Below are 23,008 nucleotides of genomic sequence, written 5' to 3' on the forward strand. Positions count from 1 at the left end.
GGCTGCAATGCAAGGAGGCTTTAACTTGAGGGTAAAGCAGTGTTCTGACCATTGAGCATTTCATGACATATTGAAAGACTTAGGGTTGACCATGGATACAGTTAATTATTAGACAACTGCTATGCATGTGCAAGGCTCTGAGTTCAATTCCAACTGTGTAAAGATAGAATCCACACTTGAAAGACTAGAGGAATTGCAAGAGTTCCAATTTAGAATAAATAAAAAAAATAACCTCAATGTAAAGAGGTAATATCATTCCAGTATATCCTTTGTTCTTTAAATTTCACTTTTTAAAATCTTTTCCATACAGCTAAATAGCATTCCATTGTGTACTGTCCGATGTTTTCATTAGGCATTCATCTGGTGACACACATCTAAGCTGATCCCAATTGATTGCTATTGTAAGTAGGGTAGCAATAAATATGATGTAAAGGTATCTTTTCTTGCAGAATATAGAGTCCTTTGGGTATACATCCAGGAGCATTATAGATTTGTCATATGGTAGCTCTAGTTCTAATATTTTCTTCCCTTGAAGATTTAAAAATGACATCCTTGGCAATCAATTTCTTTTTTAATTAATTAAATAATTAATTTCATCCCAAATGTTGCTCCCCACCTGGTCCTGCCTCACAGTCACAGACAAACATTGGAAGGATGTTGTTGAGCACTGAAGAAGGGTTATGGGAAGTATTGAATGCCCTCAAGAAGGTGGTAACCCCGCAGGAAGACCAGCAGTCTCAATTAAACTGGACCTTTGGGAACTCACAGAGACTTAGCGACCAAACAAAGAGTATACATGGACTGGTCTTAGACTCCTGTTACACATGTAGGAAAGGGTTGCTTGGTTTAACTTCAGTGGGATAGGATGGGCCTAACCCTGCAGAGACTTGATTACCAGGGTGGGGGGATATGGGATGGGGGACTTCCCTCTCAGAGGCAAAGGGGGGAGAGGAGGTAGAAAAGAACTATTTCTAATTTTTTTGATAATTCTTCATACTGATTTCCATAATGGCTATATTAGTTTGCACTTCCGTTAACAGTGTATCAGGGTTCTTCTTTCCCCATATCCTCTTCTTTTTTGATCTTAGATTTCTTTTTTTCCATTTTTTTCTCCATCTTTATTAAATTGGATATTTCTTATTGACATTTCAATTGTTATTAACTTTCCCAGTTTCCAGGCAATCATCTCCCTAACCCATCCCCTCCCCTTCTCAATAGGTGTTCTCCTCCCCATCCTCCTCCCTTTACCACTCTTCCCCCAACAATCCCTTTCACTGGGCTTCCCCTTCCACTGGTGATCTTACAAGGCTATTCATAGCTACCTATGCAGTTGGAGCCCAGGGTCAGTTCATGTATAGTCTTTGGGTAGTGGCTTAGTCCCTGGAAGCTCTGGTTGGTTGGAATTGTTGTTCATAATGGGGTCTCAAGCCCCTTCAGCTCTTCTAGTCCTTTCTCTGATTCCTTCAACAGGGGTTCTGTTCTCAGGTCCATGGTTTGCTGCTCGTATTCGCCTATGTATTTGTTGTATTCTGGCTGTGTCTCTCAGGAGAGATCTCTATCTGGTTCCTGTCAGCCTGCACTTCTTTGCTTCATCCATCTTATCTAGTTTGGTGGCTGTATATGTATGTGCCACATGTGGGGCAGGCTCTGAGTGGGTGTTCCTTGAGCCTCTGTCCTAAACCTTGCCTCCCTATTTCCTCACAAGGGTATTCTTGTTCCCCTTTTAAAGAATGAGTGAAGCATTCGCATTCTCTTCATCCGTTTTTAGTTTCATGTGGTCTGTGCATCTTGGGTAATTCAAGCATTTGGGCTAATATCCACTTATCAATGACTGCATACCATGTGTGTTTTTCTGGAATTTGGTTACCTCACTCAGGATGATATTTTCCAGTTCCATCCATTTGCCTATGAATTTCATAAATTCGTTGTTTTTGATATTGGAGTAGTATTCCATTTTGTAGAAGTACCAGATTTTCTGTATCCATTCCTCTGTTGAAGGGCATCTGGGTTCTTTCCAGCTTCTGGCTATTAAAAATAAGGCTGTAAGAACATAGTGGAGGACGTGTCTTTGCTAAATGTTGGAGCATCTTTTGGGTATATGCCCATGATAGGTATAGCTGGGTTCTCAGGTAGTTCAATGTCCAATTTTCTGAGGAACCCCCAGACTGATTTCCAGAATGGTTGTACCAGTCTGCAATCCCACCAACAATGGAGGAGTGTTCCTCTTTCTCCACATCCCCGCCAGCATCTGCTGTCATTGGAGTTTTTGATTTTAGCCATTCTGACTGGTGTGAGTTGGAATCTCAGGGTTGTTTTGATTTGCATTTCCCTTATGACTAAAGATGTTGAACATTTCTTTAGGTGTTTCTCAGCCATTCAGCATTCCTCAGCTGTGAATTCTTTGTTTAGCTCTGAACTCCATTTTCAATAGGGTTATTTGTCTCCATGCTGTCTAATTTAATGAATTCTTTGTATATTTTGGATATTAACCCCCTATCAGATGTAGGATTGGTAAAGATCTTTTTCTGATCTGTTGGTTGTCGTTTTGTCCTAACAACCATGTCCTTTGCGTTATAGAAGCTTTGTAGTTTTATGAGATCTCATTTGCCGATTCTTGATCTTAGAGCACAAGCCATTGGTGTTTTGTTCAGGAAATTTTTCCCAGTGCCCATGTGTTTGAGAAGCTTCCCCACTTTTTCTTCTATTAGTTTGAGTGTATCTGGTTTGATGTAAAGGTCCTTGATCCACTTGGATTTAAGCTTTATACAGGGTGATAAGAATGGATCAATCTGCATTCTTCTACATGCTGACCTCCAGTTGAACCAGCACCATTTGCTGAAAATGCTATCTTTTTTCCATTGGATGGTTTTGGCTCCTTTGTCAAAAATCAAGTGACCATAGCTGTGTGGGTTCATTTCTAGGTCTTCAATTCTATTTCACTGATCTATCTGCCTGTCCCTGTACCAATACCATATAGTTTTTATGACTATTGCTCTGTAATACTGCTTGAGTTCAGGGATAGTGATTCCCCCAGAAGTCCTTTTATTGTTGTGGATAGTTTTAGCTATCCTGGGTTTTTTTGTTATTTCAGATGAATTTGCAAATTGTTCTGTCTACTCTCAAGAACTGGATTTGTACTTTCATGGGGATTGCACTGAATCTGTAGATTGCTTTTGGTAAAGTGGCCATTTTTACTATATTAATCCTGCCAATCGATGAGCGTGGGAGATCTTTCCATCTTCTGAGATCTTCTTCAATTTCTTTCTTCAGAGGCTTGAAGTTCTTATCATACAGATCTTTCACTTGCTTGGTTAACATCACACCGAGGTATATTTTATTATTTGGGACTATTGTGAAGGGCGTCGTTTCCCTAATTTCTTTCTTGGCTTGTTTCTCTTTTGTGTAGAGGAAGACTACTGATTTATTTGAGTTAATCTTATACCCAGCCACTTTGCTTAAGGTACTTATCAGGTTTAGTAGTTCTCTGGTGGAACTTTTGGGATCACTTAAATATACTATCATCTGCAAATAGTGATATTTTGACTTCTTCCTGTCCAATCTTTATCCCTTTGATCTCCTTTTGTTGTCTGATTGCTCTGGCTAGAACTTCAAGAACTATATTGAATAAGTAGGGAGAGAGTGGGCAGCTTGTCTAGTCCCTGATTTTAGTGGGATTGCTTCAAGTTTCTTTCCATTTAGTTTAATGTTAGTGACTGGTTTGCTATATATGGCTTTTACTATGTTTAGGTATGGGCCTTGAATTCCTATTCTTTCCAGGACTTTTATCATGAAGGGGTGTTGAATTTTGTCAAATGCTTTCTCAACCGTTATGTTTCAGTTTGTTTATGTAGTGGATTATGTATGGATGGTTTTCCGTATATTAAATCATCCCTGCATCTCTGGGATGAGGCCTACTTGATCATGATAGATGATTGTTTTGATGTGCTCTTGGATTTGGTTTGCAAGAATTTTACTGAGTATTTTTGCGTCAATATTCATAAGGGAAATTGGTCTGAAGTTCTCTTTCTTTGTTGAGTCTTTGTGTGGTTTAGGTATAAGAGTAATTGTGGCTTCATAGAAGGAATTCGGTAGTAGTCCGTCTGTTTCAATTTTGTGGAATAGTTTGGATAATATTGGTATGAGGTCTTCTTTGAAGTTCTGATAGAATTCTGCACTGAACCCATCTGGACCTGGGCACTTTTTGTTTGGGTGACTTTTAATGACTGCTTCTATTTCTATAGGAGTTATGGGGTTGTTTAAATGGTTTATCTTTTCCTGATTTAACTTTGGTACCTGGTGTCTGTCTAGGAAATTGTCCATTTCCTGCAAATTTTCAAGTTTTGTTGAATATAGGCTTTTGTAGTAGGATCTGATGATTTTTTGAATTTCCTCTGATTCTGTAGTTATGTCTCCCTTTTCATTTCTGATTTTGTTAATTTGTACACACTCTCTGTGTCCTCTCGTTAGTCTGACTAAGGGTTTATCCATCTTGTTGATTTTTCTCAAAGAACCAACTTTTGGTTCTGTTGATTCTTTGCATAGTCCTTTTTGTTTCTACTTGGTTGATTTCAGCTCTGAGTTTGATTATTTCCTGCCTTCTACTCCTGATTTTAGATTTCTTGATGTTAACCAGTTATTGCCACCCATTTGGGTGAGGAGGCATCTTGAAATAATTTTAACTTGCCTATACCTCATGACTCAAGGGATACTGAACCTGTGTTAACTTACAATTGTCCATTTGAGATTCTCTGCCCAACTCATCAGCCTATTTGCTGAGTAGCAATTTTCTTTTTGTCACCTTTAATTTTTTTGCAGTTCTTTGTTAATTTTTTGTTTTCAGTACCATGTCAGAAGTATATTTGACCAAGATTTTATCTTTTCCTGTGGACTGTTTTGTTATTATGATAGCTTCTTTTGCTCTATGGGAACATTTTTATTTTTCTGTTTATTTGTTTACCCATTTCAACTAGATGGTTTTCTACTGTTGAGTTTTGGGTGTTCACTTTGTATATTACAGAATATAAAAAATGTATGCTTTTTAAAACATCTAAATATTTAACCATTTAAAACTACAAAGAAAGCACAGACATTGTACTTCCTCCCGTTTAAATTGAAAATTAAAAGAGTGTACCCAGATTCGAATTTAAGCTGCTGAGAATGCTGAATCTTTGACTTTACATTCATCACCAAATAAGCTTATGTATCCATAGTGTATTCAAAAGTTTCTTGAAAAATTACTACTAAAATATCCAAGTGCAGGGTAATGTCTATGAATTGTTCTTATCTAATATGGTATCACTTCACTGATAAGATTTAAACAATAAGCAAAAGTATGCATTTTCACAGTTGCTATATAATTTGTATTTGTGGTCTAGACACTAAATAAGGAAAGAAAAAGTAAATTGGTATAATTATCACAGAGATAAAGATATAGAGTAGAAACTATTTATAGATGCTTGGGTTTATTGAATAAGTCTTTATGAATGTCAAACAACCATGAAGCAGAGTTTAATGAGGCTGTGATGTGGTAGAAGGTAAGTAAATTTGTTAGAGGTAATTAGGCTTTTTAATATAAAAGCTGTTTGCTTAACCAGTGTCACAAAGCTTTTATCAATTCTCTCTAGAATTTCTTTTCATGATAGACATGGTCATACTTCTTAGCTATTTTTTAATGAGTGGGTATTATAAACAGCCCTGAGAGTTAGTTGTAAGTGTCACCTGTGTTGTGCACACCAGTCCTACACAAAGTTGAAGCTTGGTGAGGTAAACTAAATTCCTTACACATAGTTACTAGGAAACTGGGATTTGATATTAATTTTCTAAATAAAATTCTGTTTGTCAGATTGACACATTGTCTTATTTCATGATATAGACACAGGGGGCAAATATTTTATGACTGCATTCTTTTGAAACTCGAGCAGCTATTTCTGACAGAATTCACATGATAACACAGTTCTGAGTTTCAACAGTATCTAATAGGCTCTTATATAGCATCTGTTCATCAGAAGTCTGATGATAGTTGTGGTGGAACAGATTACTTGGAGAAGTTGGTGCAATCCTCAACCATCTTCCCCTAGACTGTGGCATCTTCCTTTCTGATGCTTCTGTTCTCAGAGTCCATTCCTTTTCATTCCATTTCCTACCTAATGGATACTATAGTACATGACTACTCAGTACACATCCTCAGGAATGGAATACTGTTGATCTATGTTTGCTCTTTCAAATAGCATCAGGGAGTCTATAAGATGACAACTCAATGGTTTGACAAAACATCAGACTCTGATCTTAGCTATGCTAGGTTACATGAGTATGCCCATGGGTCCCAACTTGGTGTCCAATATACATATGCACGTTGGGAATTTTTATCATTTTAAAACAATTTATAGTACTAGGTCACTGATAGTCCTGATTCACTTAAGAAGAGGCTTCAAATATCAAGACAAAAATTATAATCAGAATTCTTTGTTCTAAACCTAAAATCAAAAGAAAGATAAGAACTCAAAGGGCCAAATCAACTGTCCATCCAGATAAGAGATAGAAGAGAATATTCATGTGCATATAGAAGAATGAAGATGGGATTAAATACTTTTTAACTTCACATTAGCTCAACTCATTTAATCACCCCCAGTGTAAAAAAGAACAGGAAAGAAAAGAAGAAACAAGCTCAAACACACACACACACACACACACACACACACACACACACACACACACACACGTGCGCGCGTGTCATGCACACATGCATATGCATGCACACACAAAGTTAAATGTAGTCAATTTATAGTTAATTTCTCAATACTGGGATATTTATAGCACTGGAAATGGCTAACAGAGGTTTAAATTGCAGAACTTGGAGTTATAGGATGTCTAATTTCAAGAGGAAAGCAAAATCAATGGGACAGAGCTAATGCTCTATAGCGTATGAAGAATGCAGGAAAAGACTAGAACCTGTTTGAATAGATCAGGATATCTCAGAGGTTGAGAAAATCTTCCACTTCAGTGCTTCAGCAAATGTGTGGAAAAATAGCCCTGTTCTGCAAAGCATGTGACCCCTTTCAGGTTATTTGCTTGACTCTTTTCTCCATTCAGAGAGTGCTCTGTCTCTCTCAGCTCTCAAATAACATCCATACTTCATTTAAATCCACAAATAGAATGGAGACAAGCTCAGGAGCCACTCAGGCTGCCTAACCTGTGGGAATCAGCAGTGACGTTTAGGACATCATCACAGGGATTATATCAGGGCTAATCAAGAGTAAAGTAGCAAATGTTCTTAATTATCTGCAAGAGAGGAAAAGAATTATACAATGCTGCTCCTAAATTATATGGGCTTAAATCACATACTAGGCAGACAGTAAAGATAGTAGACATAGAAAAATGGAAGAGAAATTTAATACTGAAGAAAATGACACAAAACCTTGTCCAGTCAGTTCCACTGCAACATTTCTCTGTTTTGGGAAGTGAGGCAAAAATAGAATTTTTAATTAAACATGATACAATAAAACAAATTTAGACAATATATCAGAAACTTTCTTATCTTTATAACTGAAACTTGGAGATATATTCCTGAGAATGCTGAAACAGTTTGTACACTTAAGATAAATAGACATTTTAGCATAAAATTTGGGATATTTATATTAAAAAATCACTTTGGAGAGAGTTTGGATAAAATATTTGGACTCTTTAATTATTATGTGAAAGTTAACTACACTTCAAATATAAGGTAATATATTTGAATATCTTAAACATTTTATATGATTGTTTTGTAAACCATGAGAATGAATTCAAAGAACTAAAGAAAAACATACTTCATATGTTTTTGCAACAAGTTTAGAATAGAAATTCTTGCACTATGAAGTAAAGCCATTGAGTTTGTATTTCTCTAGTTAGGGTGAGATTTAAAAGACAACTATGCTTTAAAATTTATCAACTTGAATGTAAACATATGCTCCTAATTCATTCAGTAAATATTTAATAAGCTACTACTCTTTGCAAGGGACTCTTTTAAGAAGCATCAAGGAGACTCTGAGAAGTGTGCACATCCATGCATTATTTAGTTCAAATTTTCTACTACCAGTGTCTCATAAGCCATTGAACAATTTTGCAGGTGCACATTTGCTCAAAAATGTATGCTTCAGATGTTTTATTATTTTGCCAAGCAACTACCATAACCTAATAAAACAGATTCATGATTCTCTTAAATTAGTTTTGGGTTGTATGCCTTTGTGTTTTTAAGCATCTTTCACTGTTTTTTTTCCAAGACAGTTTTAAATTATGATACATAAGTTTATGTTATTCATAAAATAAATGATTTTCCCTGGCAAACAGTTGCTCAGGAAATCCAGTGCCTTTCCTAAGAATACCAGAGTAGAGTTGACTCACTTGTTCAAGAATTAAACGAAGTTCCCAGGTTTATCAATGAAGGGGAATTTTATATGTGGGAAAGAGTAGCTTGTTCATACTACCATTTCTTGAGAACTGTTTATTTAGAAGAAAATCATTCATTTCCACTGTTGTCATTAAATACAGGAAAACCTTTCGGTGTCTTATGACATAAAACAAATTTATTCAAAATTAGAAGGTGGTAATTTCCTTATTTTACCAATGTTTGAAGATTAGATATCGATTTTATTTATCATCTTCTGCATTTTCCCCATTCCATTGATTTAATTGGGAGCTAAGTTCTGAGGTCTGGCTAATAGCAGTACAGTGGGATTGACTTTTGAGACTGAATATAGAATCATATAAGCATCTCTGTAGCTTTTCATTACAAGGTTTCTGAATCGCTTTCTTTCTTTTTTTTCCCCTCCATCTTTATTAACTTGGGTATTTCTTATTTACATTTCAATTGTTATTCGCTTTCCCAGTTTCCAGGCAAACATCCCCCTAACCCCTCCCCCTCCCCTTCTATATTGGTGTTCCCCTCCCCATCCTCCCCCCATTGCCGCCCTCCCCCCAACAATAACGTTCACTGGGAGTTCAGTCTTGGCAGACCAAGGGCTTCCCCTTCCACTGGTGCTCTTACTAGGCTATTCATTGCTACCTATGAGGTTGGAGCCCAGGGTCAGTCCATGTATAGTCTTTGCAGTGGCTTAGTCCCTGGAAGCTCTGGTTGGTTGGCATTGTTGTTCATATGGGGTCCTCGAGCCCTTCAAGCTCTTTTCAGTCCTTTCTAAGATTCCTTCAACGGGGGTCCCGTTCTCAGTTCAGTGGTTTGTTGCTGGCATTCGCCCATGTATTTGCTGTATTCTGGCTGTGTCTCTCAGGAGAGATCTACATCCGGTTCCTGTCAGCCTGCATTTCTTTGCTTCATCCATCTTATCTAGTTTGTGGCTGTATGTGTATGGGCCACATGTGGGGCAGGCTCTGAATGGGTGTTCCTTCTGCCTCTGTTCTAAACTTTGCCTCCCTATTCCCTCCCAAGGGTATTCTTTCTAACGAGTGCTCAGAGATATATGTCAGTGTTTTTATTTTAAAATTTATCTCTTATTTACATGTATGTGTGTGGTTCTGTGTGTTTATATGCCGTGTGTGTGTGTGTGTGTGTGTGTGTGTGTGTGTGTGTGTGCAGGTACTAAATAGAATAGGGTAAAGATGCTTTGGAGGTAGGTTATAGAGGGTTGTGTAGTGACTCTCCTGGGTACTTGGAATGGATTTAGTGTCTTCTTAAAGAGCGTCAAGCACTGTTAAGTGTTGAACCATTTTTCCACTCCCTCTTTCCTGTGATTGTAAGTTGAACGTTCTTGATGAACAGCACATGTTTCCTGCTATTGGTTCTTTATGAAGTATCTGCTTGATTCTTCTGTCAGTTGGTGATCAGGAGTCATGTCTTTCAGATTATATTTTTATGTGTTATGCATGTTCTTTGTTTGATTGTACATTGAAACTACATTGTCCAAATCTGTAATTTTTCTTGTACCTTTAGAATAGTGTCTTGAGCAGTTTCTGCCAAATCGTGCTACCAAATCCACTCCACGAGATGGAATCCCCACCAGACATTGCTTAGTTTTTAAACCAAGAACCTATGACTAGGTAATTAAGGAACCTAGGTAAAAACCATGTACTACTGTTCTTAAAAAAAACAAGTAAACGAATAAAGCAATAAAATAAAATGATCTTTGACTACATTCTCCTATACTTGTAGGTCAGTGCCTTGATCCATCATCATCAGAGGATCTTCATCCTGCATCAGGTGGGAACAAATACAGAGATTCACAGCCAATCATTATGTAGAGAATGAGAGACTCTAAAGTTCAGAGCTTAAACAGGACGTCTCCATCAAATCCCTTCCCTCATGGTTAAGAGGATCTTGCAGAAGAGGAGGTTGAAAGGGTGTAATAGCCAAAAGGGATGGAGGGCACCAAGGAAATTAGACCTTGAAAACATAGCATGACCAATGTACATGTGAACGCACAGACACTGAAGTAGTCTGCAAAGGGCCTCCACAGGTTCAAACCAGATGGGTTCTAGAGCTGAAAGACAAAGTGGACAAATGCCCTCTTCCTACTCCAGAAGCCATCTCTAGTAGATAACCACTTGCAAATGAGAAATTAGTTTTCTTCTAGGGCCTCTCATTGGGAAGAGACAGTACAGTTAAGACACACACACACACACACACACACACACACACACACACACACACACTTCCTGAGTGTATGGACATGGTGAGACTCTCTGTCTATATCTGTTCTATGTACCTTTTGGGGGAATCTTTTTCTTGTGTTTCTTTATTTTGTCATATTTCAATATTTGTTCTTGTTTTATCTTATTTTATTATTATCCATTAGAAGCCCATTTGTTTTCTAATCAAACACAGAAAGGGTAGAATATGGTTAGTTGGGGGGTGGGAGGAATGAAGAGGAGTGAAGGGATATCAGGATAATGAGGGTGAAAGAAGTTATTTTCAATAAAAGAAAAAACATAAAAATAGTGTTGAAAAGTAGGAGTTTTCATATTGTGGGAAGTACCTCGCACTAATTATTAATGTGTATTGTTTCTTATTCTTTAAATAATGTATATTTACCTAGGACACTATCACACACATTTTCTTCTGTGGCTTTGAGAACTTTAGTTTTTTTTTTTTTTTTATCTGTAGAATACAGCTTATTCAGGGGATGGGGGGAGTTGGGGGTTAGGGGTGAGGGACAGAGCAGGAGCAGGAAGGGAAGAGCAAGAACGAGCAAGAGACGAGAACTTTAGTTTTAACATTTGGAGTTGTGAATCCATGGCAGTAACTTTGAAAATTAAGAAAATCTTTCTACTACCATAAGGTGATGTCTAGCCTTACTAGCCATTACTATCTATGTTGTGATTATAATTTTAAGCATGTTAGAAAATATTTTTTTAAAACAAAAAGTTAGGTATCTGACGTTTCAAATATGACACCTGGTGCATTTTTGCAAGTTTCCTGTAATTTTAGAGATAGTGTTTCTTTTCTTAGTGGTACAATTGTGATAATTTTATTTTTATGGAAATGATGGAGAAAAGATTTTTAGTTTTCTTTGGACAAACAGTGCCATTTGTTATTCATTTTTCCATTGATATTCGTATTCAAATACAGCTCACCACATAAGTAGAGAGAATGTGGCATAGTAAAGCAGGATGAGGAGAAAACAGAAGTTAAGCATCAATAAGCAGCTCCGTTCATGCCCTCATCACTAAGTGATTTGTGGCATTCTGACCTTCCGTCTTCATCAACCTCTATTAACAGGGAATGAGACTTTATAGATCCTTGAGAAAATGATAAGCATGTCTTCAAAGGTGTGTTTATTTCGAATGTAGTTTTAAGAATTAGTCTAGCTTGGCCAATATAGTTCTTTAAAAAGCAATAGATGGATTCTCAGTTAGAGTCAGTCTTAACAGTGATCGAATAAAGTGCACATTTTTCGGATGAACATCAAAAAACACATACCGTGATTAAATAAAACCGTCAAGTAATCCTATTAGTTTTTCTTTTAATTTTCTTCTTCTTCTTCTTCTTTCTTCTTCTTCTTCTTCTTCTTCTTCTTCTTCTTCTTCTTCTTCTTCTTCTTCTTTCTTCTTCTTCTTCTTCTTCTCCTCCTCCTCCTCCTCCTCCTCCTCCTCCTCCTCCTCCTCCTCCTCCTCCTCCTCCTCCTCCTCCTCCTCCTCCTCCTCCTCCTCCTCCTCTTTACTTTATTTTTTACAGTCCAGTCATTGCCCCCTCCTTGTTTCCCCCCCCACAATTTCTCATCTTACTCCTCTTCCCCCTTCTCAAAGAGGATGTTCCCTCCCCCACTTTATTTTTAATTATGTGTATTTGTGCCTGTGTGGCTATGTACCGTTGTGTGCAGTGCCTTTATATACCAGAGGAGGGCGTCAGATCTCCAAGAGCTGAAGTTACAGGCAGTTGTGACCCCTCACTCAAGGTGGGTGAATTCTGGTCTTTGAAAGAACAGTAAACACTCAACTGCTGAGTCATCAAACCAAACTTTAATGAATTAAGCATAAATGTGTGGGTGCATGCATGTCAAATGTGTATATGAAATAGAGGACATCTTGTAGTTGTTTCCCTTTTCCATAATTTAGGTCCTGAGGATGAAACTCAGGTCCTATGGTCTGGTGCCAAGTATTTTAATTAACTGAAGAATCTTATCATCACATAAAATTTCTTAGAAGCTCTGTGAATCACTTTCTAAACTGGCATTTTGATACACATATTCCAGCTGTTCACCCCTATTACTTCTCATTGTTATTTTTGTTTTAAAATAAAGATTGAGAGTGAGGAATTAGGTATAATTTATTGAAAATTTGTAAAAATAAATATTTTAAATTTTATTTGCATATTAAAATTAAAATTAAATATGAGTTTCAGAGAAGGTGGCAGACATAAGGTTTTACTCTCCCTGGTTTTCCCTGACTTACAAAAAATTACATTTCTATTCAAAAATAGTAAAAGTAAAGTTAAAAGTGTTCTGCTAAGAAATTCCAAAAATAGCATTCACAGTAAGTCTAACTCATAAATAGTCCCCAAAGAAACGCAGATTAGGAGCAAACTAAAGTAAAATGAAATTACTGTATAAGCAATATGAAATGAAATCAACCCACACCATGGCCTACATGAAAACCTCTGCAAATGTGTAAGTAGCATTTACACGTTAGTGGCAAACAGTACTCTAATTATAGTTAAGATCCAATCAATGGGAGAGAAATAATATCCGGTACTGGAAAACTTACCTGTCTTCTGCGGCTAGTGAGGCCCTAACACAGCCAATCTGATAAACCAGCACAATGCTAAGTGCATTGTACCCTGAAGTGGAAGTTTCTGAATTCTTTGAAAACTCAGTTTGTGTCACATGATGTTTTTCTGGAATTTGTAAGAGAATGTTTTGCTGAAGCAGACATATGAGAGGGCATATGTTTTACTGGAGTGGACCCTTGAGAAGGCACATGATGTTTAGAAAGAATATAAATATAACCCCATAGACAGTGAAAGGACACTCTTGAATGACTAGCATGCAATGTTTCCAAGTTTTCACTGGTGTTTACTTCATAGAGAAAAACACACCAAAAAACTTCTCATAATCAGACTGATTCTTGCTACTTCTGCTGACTTGTGCCAACTCAGTGGAGCCTTGTGGTTTCTGCTGGATTGAGCCACTGTTACTGATTCATATTTGGTGTTTGCTATTAAACTGGATTGCTGATATCCTGACAACAAAGATTGGAATCACCCCAAAGAACTATTCCAAAGAGGCACACATCCCCCTTTTCCTGTTAACCTTCTCTCTCTCTGCTATCTCTGGTCAGTGGGCTAGAAGTGCCTAAGAACTCTAATTAAAATAGTTTAAAAAAATCTAAGACTACAGTACCCAGAGTTTATCATCCCTCATAATAAAAGCTTCTCTCTACAGCAAATGGAGACCATCAGAGAAAAAAATCACAACTGAACACAAAACAGAGATTATGGGGCTCTCAGACCAGTGGATAGATCTACATCACAGTTCTGAGAACAGAGTAGAAGAGGTTGGAAAATATGTTAGTGTCATAATACCAGGCAATGGCTGTGAGTCATTCTCTCTTAGAAATTGCTGCAAAAACCACAGTGAAATACTAGCAACATCAACAGGCATACTAATATAGAAGGAAAAAATCTTACTGGGTTCCAACCTGAAGATAAAGAAGGCAATTAATGACTGCTGAGAAAATGAATTTACCCCTCCCATGGATAAGACTTGGATTTGCTTACCAAATGCAAAAGGGTTAGCCTTGAAGTCATACATACACAAATGATATAAACAGATTTACCAAGTTGTACTTATATATTTTTGCTTACTTCTGCATTTTGTATGATTTAATGTCCATATATATTTATGCAACATATATATATATATATATATGTAACAATAATTGGAAAAAGAGGCTATCAATTGGAAAATTAGGTGACCTGGGGAGGGTTGGAAGGAAGAAAGGGAAGAGCGGAAGTGATACAATTCTATTTCAATTAAATGTATTAAATCTGATAAATAAATGGAACTTTGCAGTGCTCAGGATGGCTACATGTAAGTCATAAACAAGTATTGTTTTCAGTTGTGTGTGATTCTCCTAAAATTGGAAATCAGTGATGGACCAATAGGAGAATAGAATCTCTCAGATTTATAATTTTTAAATAAATGCATTTTAAAATTTTTGTGATGAAAGAGTAGAGTTTAATATTCATTGACAAGTGACATTGTACTAGAAATGGAAGCCAATGGCCAGTGGTAAGCTGTACATTCAGGAGGTTGAGACACCAGTGGCAGTCCAATGGAAACAAACTAATCTTCCCTTGCAAAGCAGACAATTGTAAATATCTTCTTAGCCAGGAGTGAGGATTTTGAGACCTCCACTTCTTAATGCTGGAGATTTGTCTGGTTTGAATTGTATACATACTGAATACTCTCCCAGTCTCTGCAAGTTCATATCTACATCAGCCTTATTATATCTGAGTTTCCCTGGAGTTATCTAGAGAAGGGAGAAATTAGAAGAAGACATCCCATCTATGATTGAGTGCTCCTGTATACAAACTAGTTCTGAGTCTCTGTGTTAATAAGCATCTACTACAAGCAGAAGCTTCTCCAGTGTGGTCTGAACAATGCAGTAATCTTTGAGTTGCAACATATATCATAAGGGGTCATTTTATTGCTATCTTCATTTAGCATAGCAACAGTAGTATGTTTTTCCTTGGATTCTTTCTACTTCTAGGGCTTCACAACTGATTTTCTAAATGGAATAGAGAATGCGTCTAATCTATCCCAATTTCAGCTTGTGTTCTTAGATATTCTATTATGGTTAAACACAGTGACACCCCCCCCCAAAAAAAAACCTTGAAAATAAAAAGGCTTATTTAGCTTACAGATTACTGAGCAGCATCCAAGGAAGTCAGAACAGGAACTAAGACAGGACCTGGTGGCAGGAGCTGATGCAGAGGCAAGAGAAGAGTCCTGCTTATTGGCCTGCTTCCCATAGCTTGCTCACCCTGCTCTCTTAGGGCACTCAGGATAACCTGCTCAGGACTGGCACTGCCCATAGTGAGTCTGGCCCTCCGAAATCAACAATTAATGAAGAAATGCCTCTCATAACCGAACCTTAGGGATACATTTTTAGTTGTTATTCCTTCTTACCGAGTGACTCTAACATATCAGGTTGACCTAAAACAACACATCTCCAATGTTCCTATTTCTTTCTTTAATTCAGTTTTTAAACTATGAGTTATCCTCATTAATTCATTCATTTGTATATTCCTGGATATTAGTCAAGCATTTATTGTTATCCTCTTGGAATCTAATGAAGTGCTAATGTTGTTTAAATTCATTGAGTTCTTTGATAGAGTTTATGGTTGTTCTTTACAGTTTAATGTCCCAGAGTTCCTAGGTAATTCTTTTCTTTTTTTTCCAGAGCTGAGGACTGAACCCAGGGACTTGGCTTGCTAGGCAAGCACTCTGCCACTGAGCTAAATCCCCAATCCCTAGGAAGTTCTTATTAAAGAACATGCCAGAATGATATAACATGCCGTCTTGAACATTTATGGGTTTTTTTTGTTTTGTGTTTTTTGTTTGTTTGTTTGTTTTTTGTTTTTGTTTTGTGACCTATGAACCTTGCCTTCCTTAAATTGGACCAGTAGAGGAAATACATAACTTAAAATAATTTGTTTTCCATAGGCTTACTTGAAGCACTTGAGCTCATGATATCTTTAATCTAAGTTCAGGAGAGTAATCAATAACATTAGATATAGCCTGTAATGTTTGAAATCTAGGGGAAACTGGTAGTCAACAACTTCAAAAGAAGCAACCCATTACTGTCACTGAATGTACCATTTCTTAATCTTTGAAATCTAAGCAATATTTCATGTATAACTATTGTCCAGTTATAGTATAACTATACTTAAACTCTCTACTGTCTCCCTCCTTCCCTCTATCTCTACCTCTCTGTCTCCATGTCTCTGTTTCTCTCTCCCTTTCTTTGTACACATGCATGAGTGTTTGTTTGTGTGTGTGTGTGTGTGTGTGTGTGTGTGTGCAGCTTCCACAGGATTAGGTTTCCTTTGGAATATCATGCACATCTAAGCATTTATTTTTGATCACCATATTTTAACTAGTACATAAAGAAAATGAGAAGTTCAAAATAAAAATTCAAATATTTTTATCTATGAGTATACTGGTATAATATTTATTATCATTGTGAGACTACTATACTACATTTATAATATGCCAGGAGGGAGAAATAAACTAGAATGTTATAGTTGAGAAGTGGGGCATCTGACTTGAGCAAAGACAGAAATATACACAAGATTAAAGATTAAATCATAGATGTTCTAAGTTCAATATTAGTGTGAATTTCATTTATGAAGGTGTAGTTTGTCTCTTTCAGTGAAAAGATCTACAAACAATGTCAAACCATAGTTCTCAGACTACAGTCTATACAAATCATCTCATGAAAATAACCTACCTCTTTTTTTTTTCTGGAGAAAAAGAGAAGCCTAGATGTAGAAAGATCTAAAATTCTCCTGGAAATTAATTATCAGGAAATATACAAAGTCTTAACAAATTTTCCATCAAGATCAGAGGACTAAGGATACAACTTATTTAAGCTCCACCTACCAAAACTGGGCTAATTTGATCATGAAAATAATATATATTGATTAAAACACTTTTAAATATATTTTAAACAATGGTTTCATACAAGTAGCTTAAAAAGTGTAAAAGGTTATTAAACACTTGTGACAGATGCTAGGAACCTATTACCTTTGGAAACCTAATTAAATGATAAGAACGGATAACAAATTTGGCTGACGTTTACTTCACAAACTAGATCAGCATAATCATAATGGCAGGTAGATGGAGGGTTGTCTCTCTATAATAGTTCAAGTCCATTGGACATTCAGAAAGACAGGTTCAGCAATACCAACATGATAAAGTGTGAAAATCTCAGACTGTATAAAATCTGAAGTACAAATGAGCCCTTTTCTTTAAAGAGTAAATTGTCAGAGGAAAGTGAACAAAGGGTTGAAATTGTCATAGTGGTACGCGGATGCTTTCCAAATTTTCTGGTGCCGAAATACATATTGCCAAAGCGTGAATATGAATTTCATGCCATTTTTTTGTTTTGAAGTAAGTATTGAATTTATTCTAAACTATAGAACATATTGGGATATGTCATCTCTGTGTGTATCCCAATATAACAAGAATACCAACAAAATCGGCATCTGATGATTGATAATTCGGGAGCTCAGGCTACCAACTTTTAGACCGACAGCCTCTCAAGAATTAAATGTGTGGCATAGGTCTTCCAAAACAAAAAGATTCTAGTTAAAAGTTCTAATCATAGAATATAGATTTTATCCTGTGAAAGTTTATGTCATTGCAAGTGTGTTTTGTTGAAAACCTGGTATCCTGTGCAAATACTATAGAAAAGGGACATGAGAGATGGCCCATTAGTTAAGAGCACTTACTACTCTTTCAAAGGAGATAGTTTGGTCTCCAACACCCATGTAGTAGCTTCTAATTAATCTGGAACCTCTTCTGTCTTCATGGGTACCAACTAAACTTTCTATGAACATAAACACATGAGATGAAATACTTATACATATTTAAAAAATAAAGACATTCACAGAGCCACATATGGAACATCGAAAGTCTATTAAGTACAGACTGCTAATTATCATTAAACTATATTTATCATGAAGACACAAGTTGATTATATCTATAAAACTTCAGAATCTACGACTTTGCCCTAGACTGAACTTTTAAATTGTAGTTGACAGACATGGGCCTCCATGAATTGACAAGTAATGCACAGTTTTGTTCCTAGGGAGTTGAAATTAATTGTAATCATGTTTTATGCCTATTCTTGCTCCTGGCCTAGTCTATAACGCATTTATATGAACAATGTCAGGAAACTGATGTTAAGAAAAGTTTAGCAACTCGTAAAAGACAGTAGTAAACATAAGGCAAACCGAACACCTTTATCTCTTTATTTTAAAAATTTATGCTACTAGGCCACATAAAGGATTCAAAAATCAGGAAAATAAAAAGTAAACAGGAAAAATGTTTTAATAACATTTTTATTTTGGAAAATTTTGATTCATAGAGAAATTATACAAAAATACAGTATTCCCATTTATTTCTCATTTACCTTCCCTAGTATTAGTGTCTAATACTATAATAAAATATGCCAATGAGAAAACTAAAATTGACATTATAAGAATTAACTAATTTCCAAACTTTGCTTATTACCTGTTTTCTAACCCTGTCCTGGTCTCACATTCTATTTTATCTGTCTATTTCTAAAATAAATGTGATTACTAATTAAGAAAATACCCTACAGGCTTGCCTACTGCCCAGTCTTATTAAGCCATTTTCTCAGCTGAAGCCCCCTCCTTTCCAGTCAGTTTGACAAAACCCTAGCCAACACAGAGCAGGGGGCATTTCTAGCTGCAACTGTTTTCCTGAAAATGTCATGATTTCATCTTTTTTTTACTGCTGAATGTTCCAATTTTCTTTATTCATCCATCTGTGCTTATAGGCCAACTGAGTTACCTGGAGAGTGCAGTCATAAGTGTGGATGTGAAAATATGCCTATGCTAATTGACTTAGAGCCATCAGCAGTCATATGGCTGGGCCATATGAAAATTGACTCCTTAGTTTTTGAGGACCCTCTATACTGATGTCCATAGCGGCTGCATACATTCCTAGCATCAGTCTGTGTGCTTTCCTTTTCTTCCACACACTCTCCAGCAAATGTTCTTATTCTTTTATTCTTACTGTTGTTTGTTTACTTGTTTTGAAAGGTCCACTACTGTGTGAGCTGGATTGGAATTTACAATGCAGGCCAGGCTAAATTTGATCTTAAGTTTCTATTGCCTTAGCTTCCCAAGTCCTGTGATTACATCATGGACCATAACAACATCCATCAATTTTTCATGCTATCTAAAGCATATTTTTAAAATGCCATGGAAAAATTTTTTAACATAGTTTAGTTGTCAAGCTTCGTTCTAATGGGTAACTGGAAAAGATACCTTCCTGGAGTTAGATAGATCTTTTAAGGCAGTGGTTCTCAACCTCCCTACCCCTGTGTCTCCTTCATACAGTTCCTTATGCGGTGGTGACCCTCAGCCATAAAAATTATTTTTGTTGCTACTTCATAACTGTAAATTTACTACTGTTATGAATATTAGTGTGAATATGTGATATGCAGGGTATCTGATATAAAACCTCCATGATAGGTTTGTTCAACTCCAAAAAAGGATTATGACCTACAGATTGAGAACCTCTATTTTAAGAAGAAAAGTTATTATAATAACAATTCCTGCACTAGAATTGAGTATGTGTAGATCTGTTTCTGGCCAGTGTGCTGGTTTTATGTGTGAACATTGAAGGCTGTAAAATTGAGGCCATGGGAGTCATGACTATGCAGTGTCATAGGCTAGAAAGGTTTGCTATCTTGCCTTTTAATTTTGGCAATTTACTTTATCTCTTTCTGGAGCTGTAGATACAAGAATCATAACCCCCTGCAAAGGTGGTAATAAGAATTTATGATCAAACTTTAGTCAGGGTGGGGTTTCAAATACTTTCAACTTCCCTCTGGGATCTAAGATGATTTCTATTGCATGGCACATTCACCTACAAATAAGGTTAGAATTAACTCACAACGTTGTTTCCATTTAGTTTTTAAAGAAGTAATGGTTTCTCGTGCATCATTTTTAACAGAAGCCTACTTTTAACATGTATTTTACTGCTCATACAGTCGCCACTTTGTCTCTGACTGCAATCATATAAAATTATTTGAAAGGAAAAAATTCAATCAACTGATGCTCCAAACAAGACCATTATTTCTTTCTCCTAATTAGCAATTCTCGAAGCAAATTCACAGTCCATTAGAATGATCTGAGGAACTTCTTTAAAACTATTGACCCCTGCTTATACTTAAAACTTTAAAAATTCCAGTCACGTTCTGAGTGGGGCTGGTATAACAGAATTTCGGAACTGTTAAAACTAGAGACAGTAGCAAATCTAGGAAAGTATCAAGTAAGATAATACTGATATCTCGCATACTCTTTCTCTTCTCTGTTTCCTTATCTCTGTTTCTCTTGTACACAGTAGGAGATTTCTAGTTTTGATTTCTACACATTTTCCACAACCCAACTTTGACATATACCACTACCATAGTGTGTCTTGGGTTTTTCCTTAATACTTGTAACTCTGGATCTTGATTTCTGCCCTTTCTACTTACGAACATATTTTTTTCTTTGGGAACATCTCTCTTGATATTTTGACCCTGGATCTCAGTGGCTTCACATTACTTTATTGAGCAGTGTGTTTATGCACTCAGACAACACTGTCACATGCACACACACACACACACACACACACACACACACACACACACACCATCTTACGCACATGCAGGGCTTGGATGTAGAAATGTGTCGATGTAGTTTACATAATACCTTCTTATAAACACACAGGTAGATTCCTGCAAAGAGTGGAACTGGAATGGATAATATACAGACTCTTGAAAACCATGTCTACAATGTCATTCTGAGGTAACTCTACTTCTGTCAATATTGGTAGTAGGATGTGAGTGAGGAGTATGAGGAGTTAGAGATGTTTACAAGATTGTGATATTATTTTATAAACCTAGCAAGCAAATCCCTCCTTGCCTGGTGAAACTTCATGCCTCATAGATGGCTCTGACTTACCCAGTCTTTGAGTCTTTCTCCCAGAATTTTCTCATCTTCTGCTTCACCACTAATGGCAAAATATCCTTGTAGTTCAGTTACAAGGTGAGAGAAGAAAGTCAAGATCTTCAAAATTTCATATAGCTCATAGTTCACAGCACTTGCTAAGGACTGACTGATCTTGGGTCGGAACCTTCACTTGTCTCTCAGTTGTCCTCAGACTGCTGGATTGCAGGGCATACAATAATCTTCCTTCCTCAGTAGTAGCATGAGGGAAAAGTGTTCTACTCACATAGAAAAGTGTGCTTGAAAACAATGAAGAGTATATCATACAGTGAGCTAGTGAGCTGAGCTTTTATCTATAGAATATAAAGATTCTCTGTATGCCCAAACATAAGAACTGTCAAAGCCTTTGAGAATACCCATGTCTGTAGAAAATGGGAATAATATTATTCAGCATGTGGTAAGATTGAAGGACCACAAAAATAGACTTTTATCCAAATAGTTTCACTAGAGTCTTATACCTCATACCTCATACTTTTATACCTTTCCCTCATACTTTAATGGTATGACATTTACCTGTTACCCGGGCTCTAGGCGCTATCTTAGGAAGGAACAAAGCTTGCTTTCTTATTTGCTGCTGTATTCTTCATCACCGTTTTGGACAGAGTTTAACCTGTGGCATACCTTTACTGGTGTTCTGCTCTGTGAACTACTTATGCCCAGAGGTTCAATTTGCTCACAAATGCATGTTTAGGACTTCAGCACAGCTCCTGATATAAAATGTACAATTGTAAGATGAAGGCAATGGGAGGATATACCCAAATCATTAGTTGTTTCAATGAGAATTTATTTATGGATTATAGATGCAACTAGGCATGGGGAATGAGACACCAGCTAGGCTATGACAGGCTATAGATAGACTAGTCTGAGCACAGGTAAGGAAAACATTTCACCAAGAGAATAAACATCTGTGGTTTGGTGGCATACTATTGGTGCCTAAGGATGAGGAAAAATGCATCAAAACAAAACAGAATAAAAGGATGTAGAGTTATTTTCAAATAAAAGGGTTTTGGTTTAACTATCGACTTATAAATCCAGAAGTAAGGATACAAATATAATTCCATGAATTAAACTTTTTACACAGCTCAGGAAATATAAACTAAAATTCTCTTCCCAAAAGAAGAAACAATATTAATAATTATAGTTTTAGTAACATTAAAATAGAAGTAGAGGACTGAAAAGATAGACATGTAAACTAGAAACCCTATTATGTATCTGTAAATACACTGACACTTAATTGAGCTGTCTTCTGACTTGTTTTTATTCATCTATCTATATATCTACATATACATCTATGTCTGTCTGTCTGTATGTATGTATGTATGTATCTAATCTATCTATCTATCCATTATTTTGTGGTCATTATTTAAAAGAAAAAGAAACGTCCACTATACTACATGTAGCATGGCAAATTTCAGAATCCTGAGTCTAATGAAAGATTTATTAATACTAAACAATTATTTACCTGAAGCTATTTGGGATATTCAGTTAACAGTCCCGTGTCTTTTGTTAGAATTGTCACTATTAATATTCTTAAATTATTTGGATGTATATCTCGATTAACATATTAACAAAATCTGCCAATGTTTTGGCAATGGAAATCTTCTCTTAATTTTCTGTGAGCTAAAATACAAAAGGCGGTAAATACATATTCATGGAACAATATGTTCCTGTGATTCTGTTATATTTACTTAAAAGTGGCAATGTCATTTCAGAGTCACAGATCTGTGTCTTTGATCATGATAGATTTACTTTCTGTGAAAATACAGGCAA

The sequence above is a fragment of the Rattus rattus genome, chromosome 7 (genome assembly GCF_011064425.1).
Source record: "Rattus rattus isolate New Zealand chromosome 7, Rrattus_CSIRO_v1, whole genome shotgun sequence".
Lineage (NCBI taxonomy): Eukaryota > Metazoa > Chordata > Mammalia > Rodentia > Muridae > Rattus > Rattus rattus.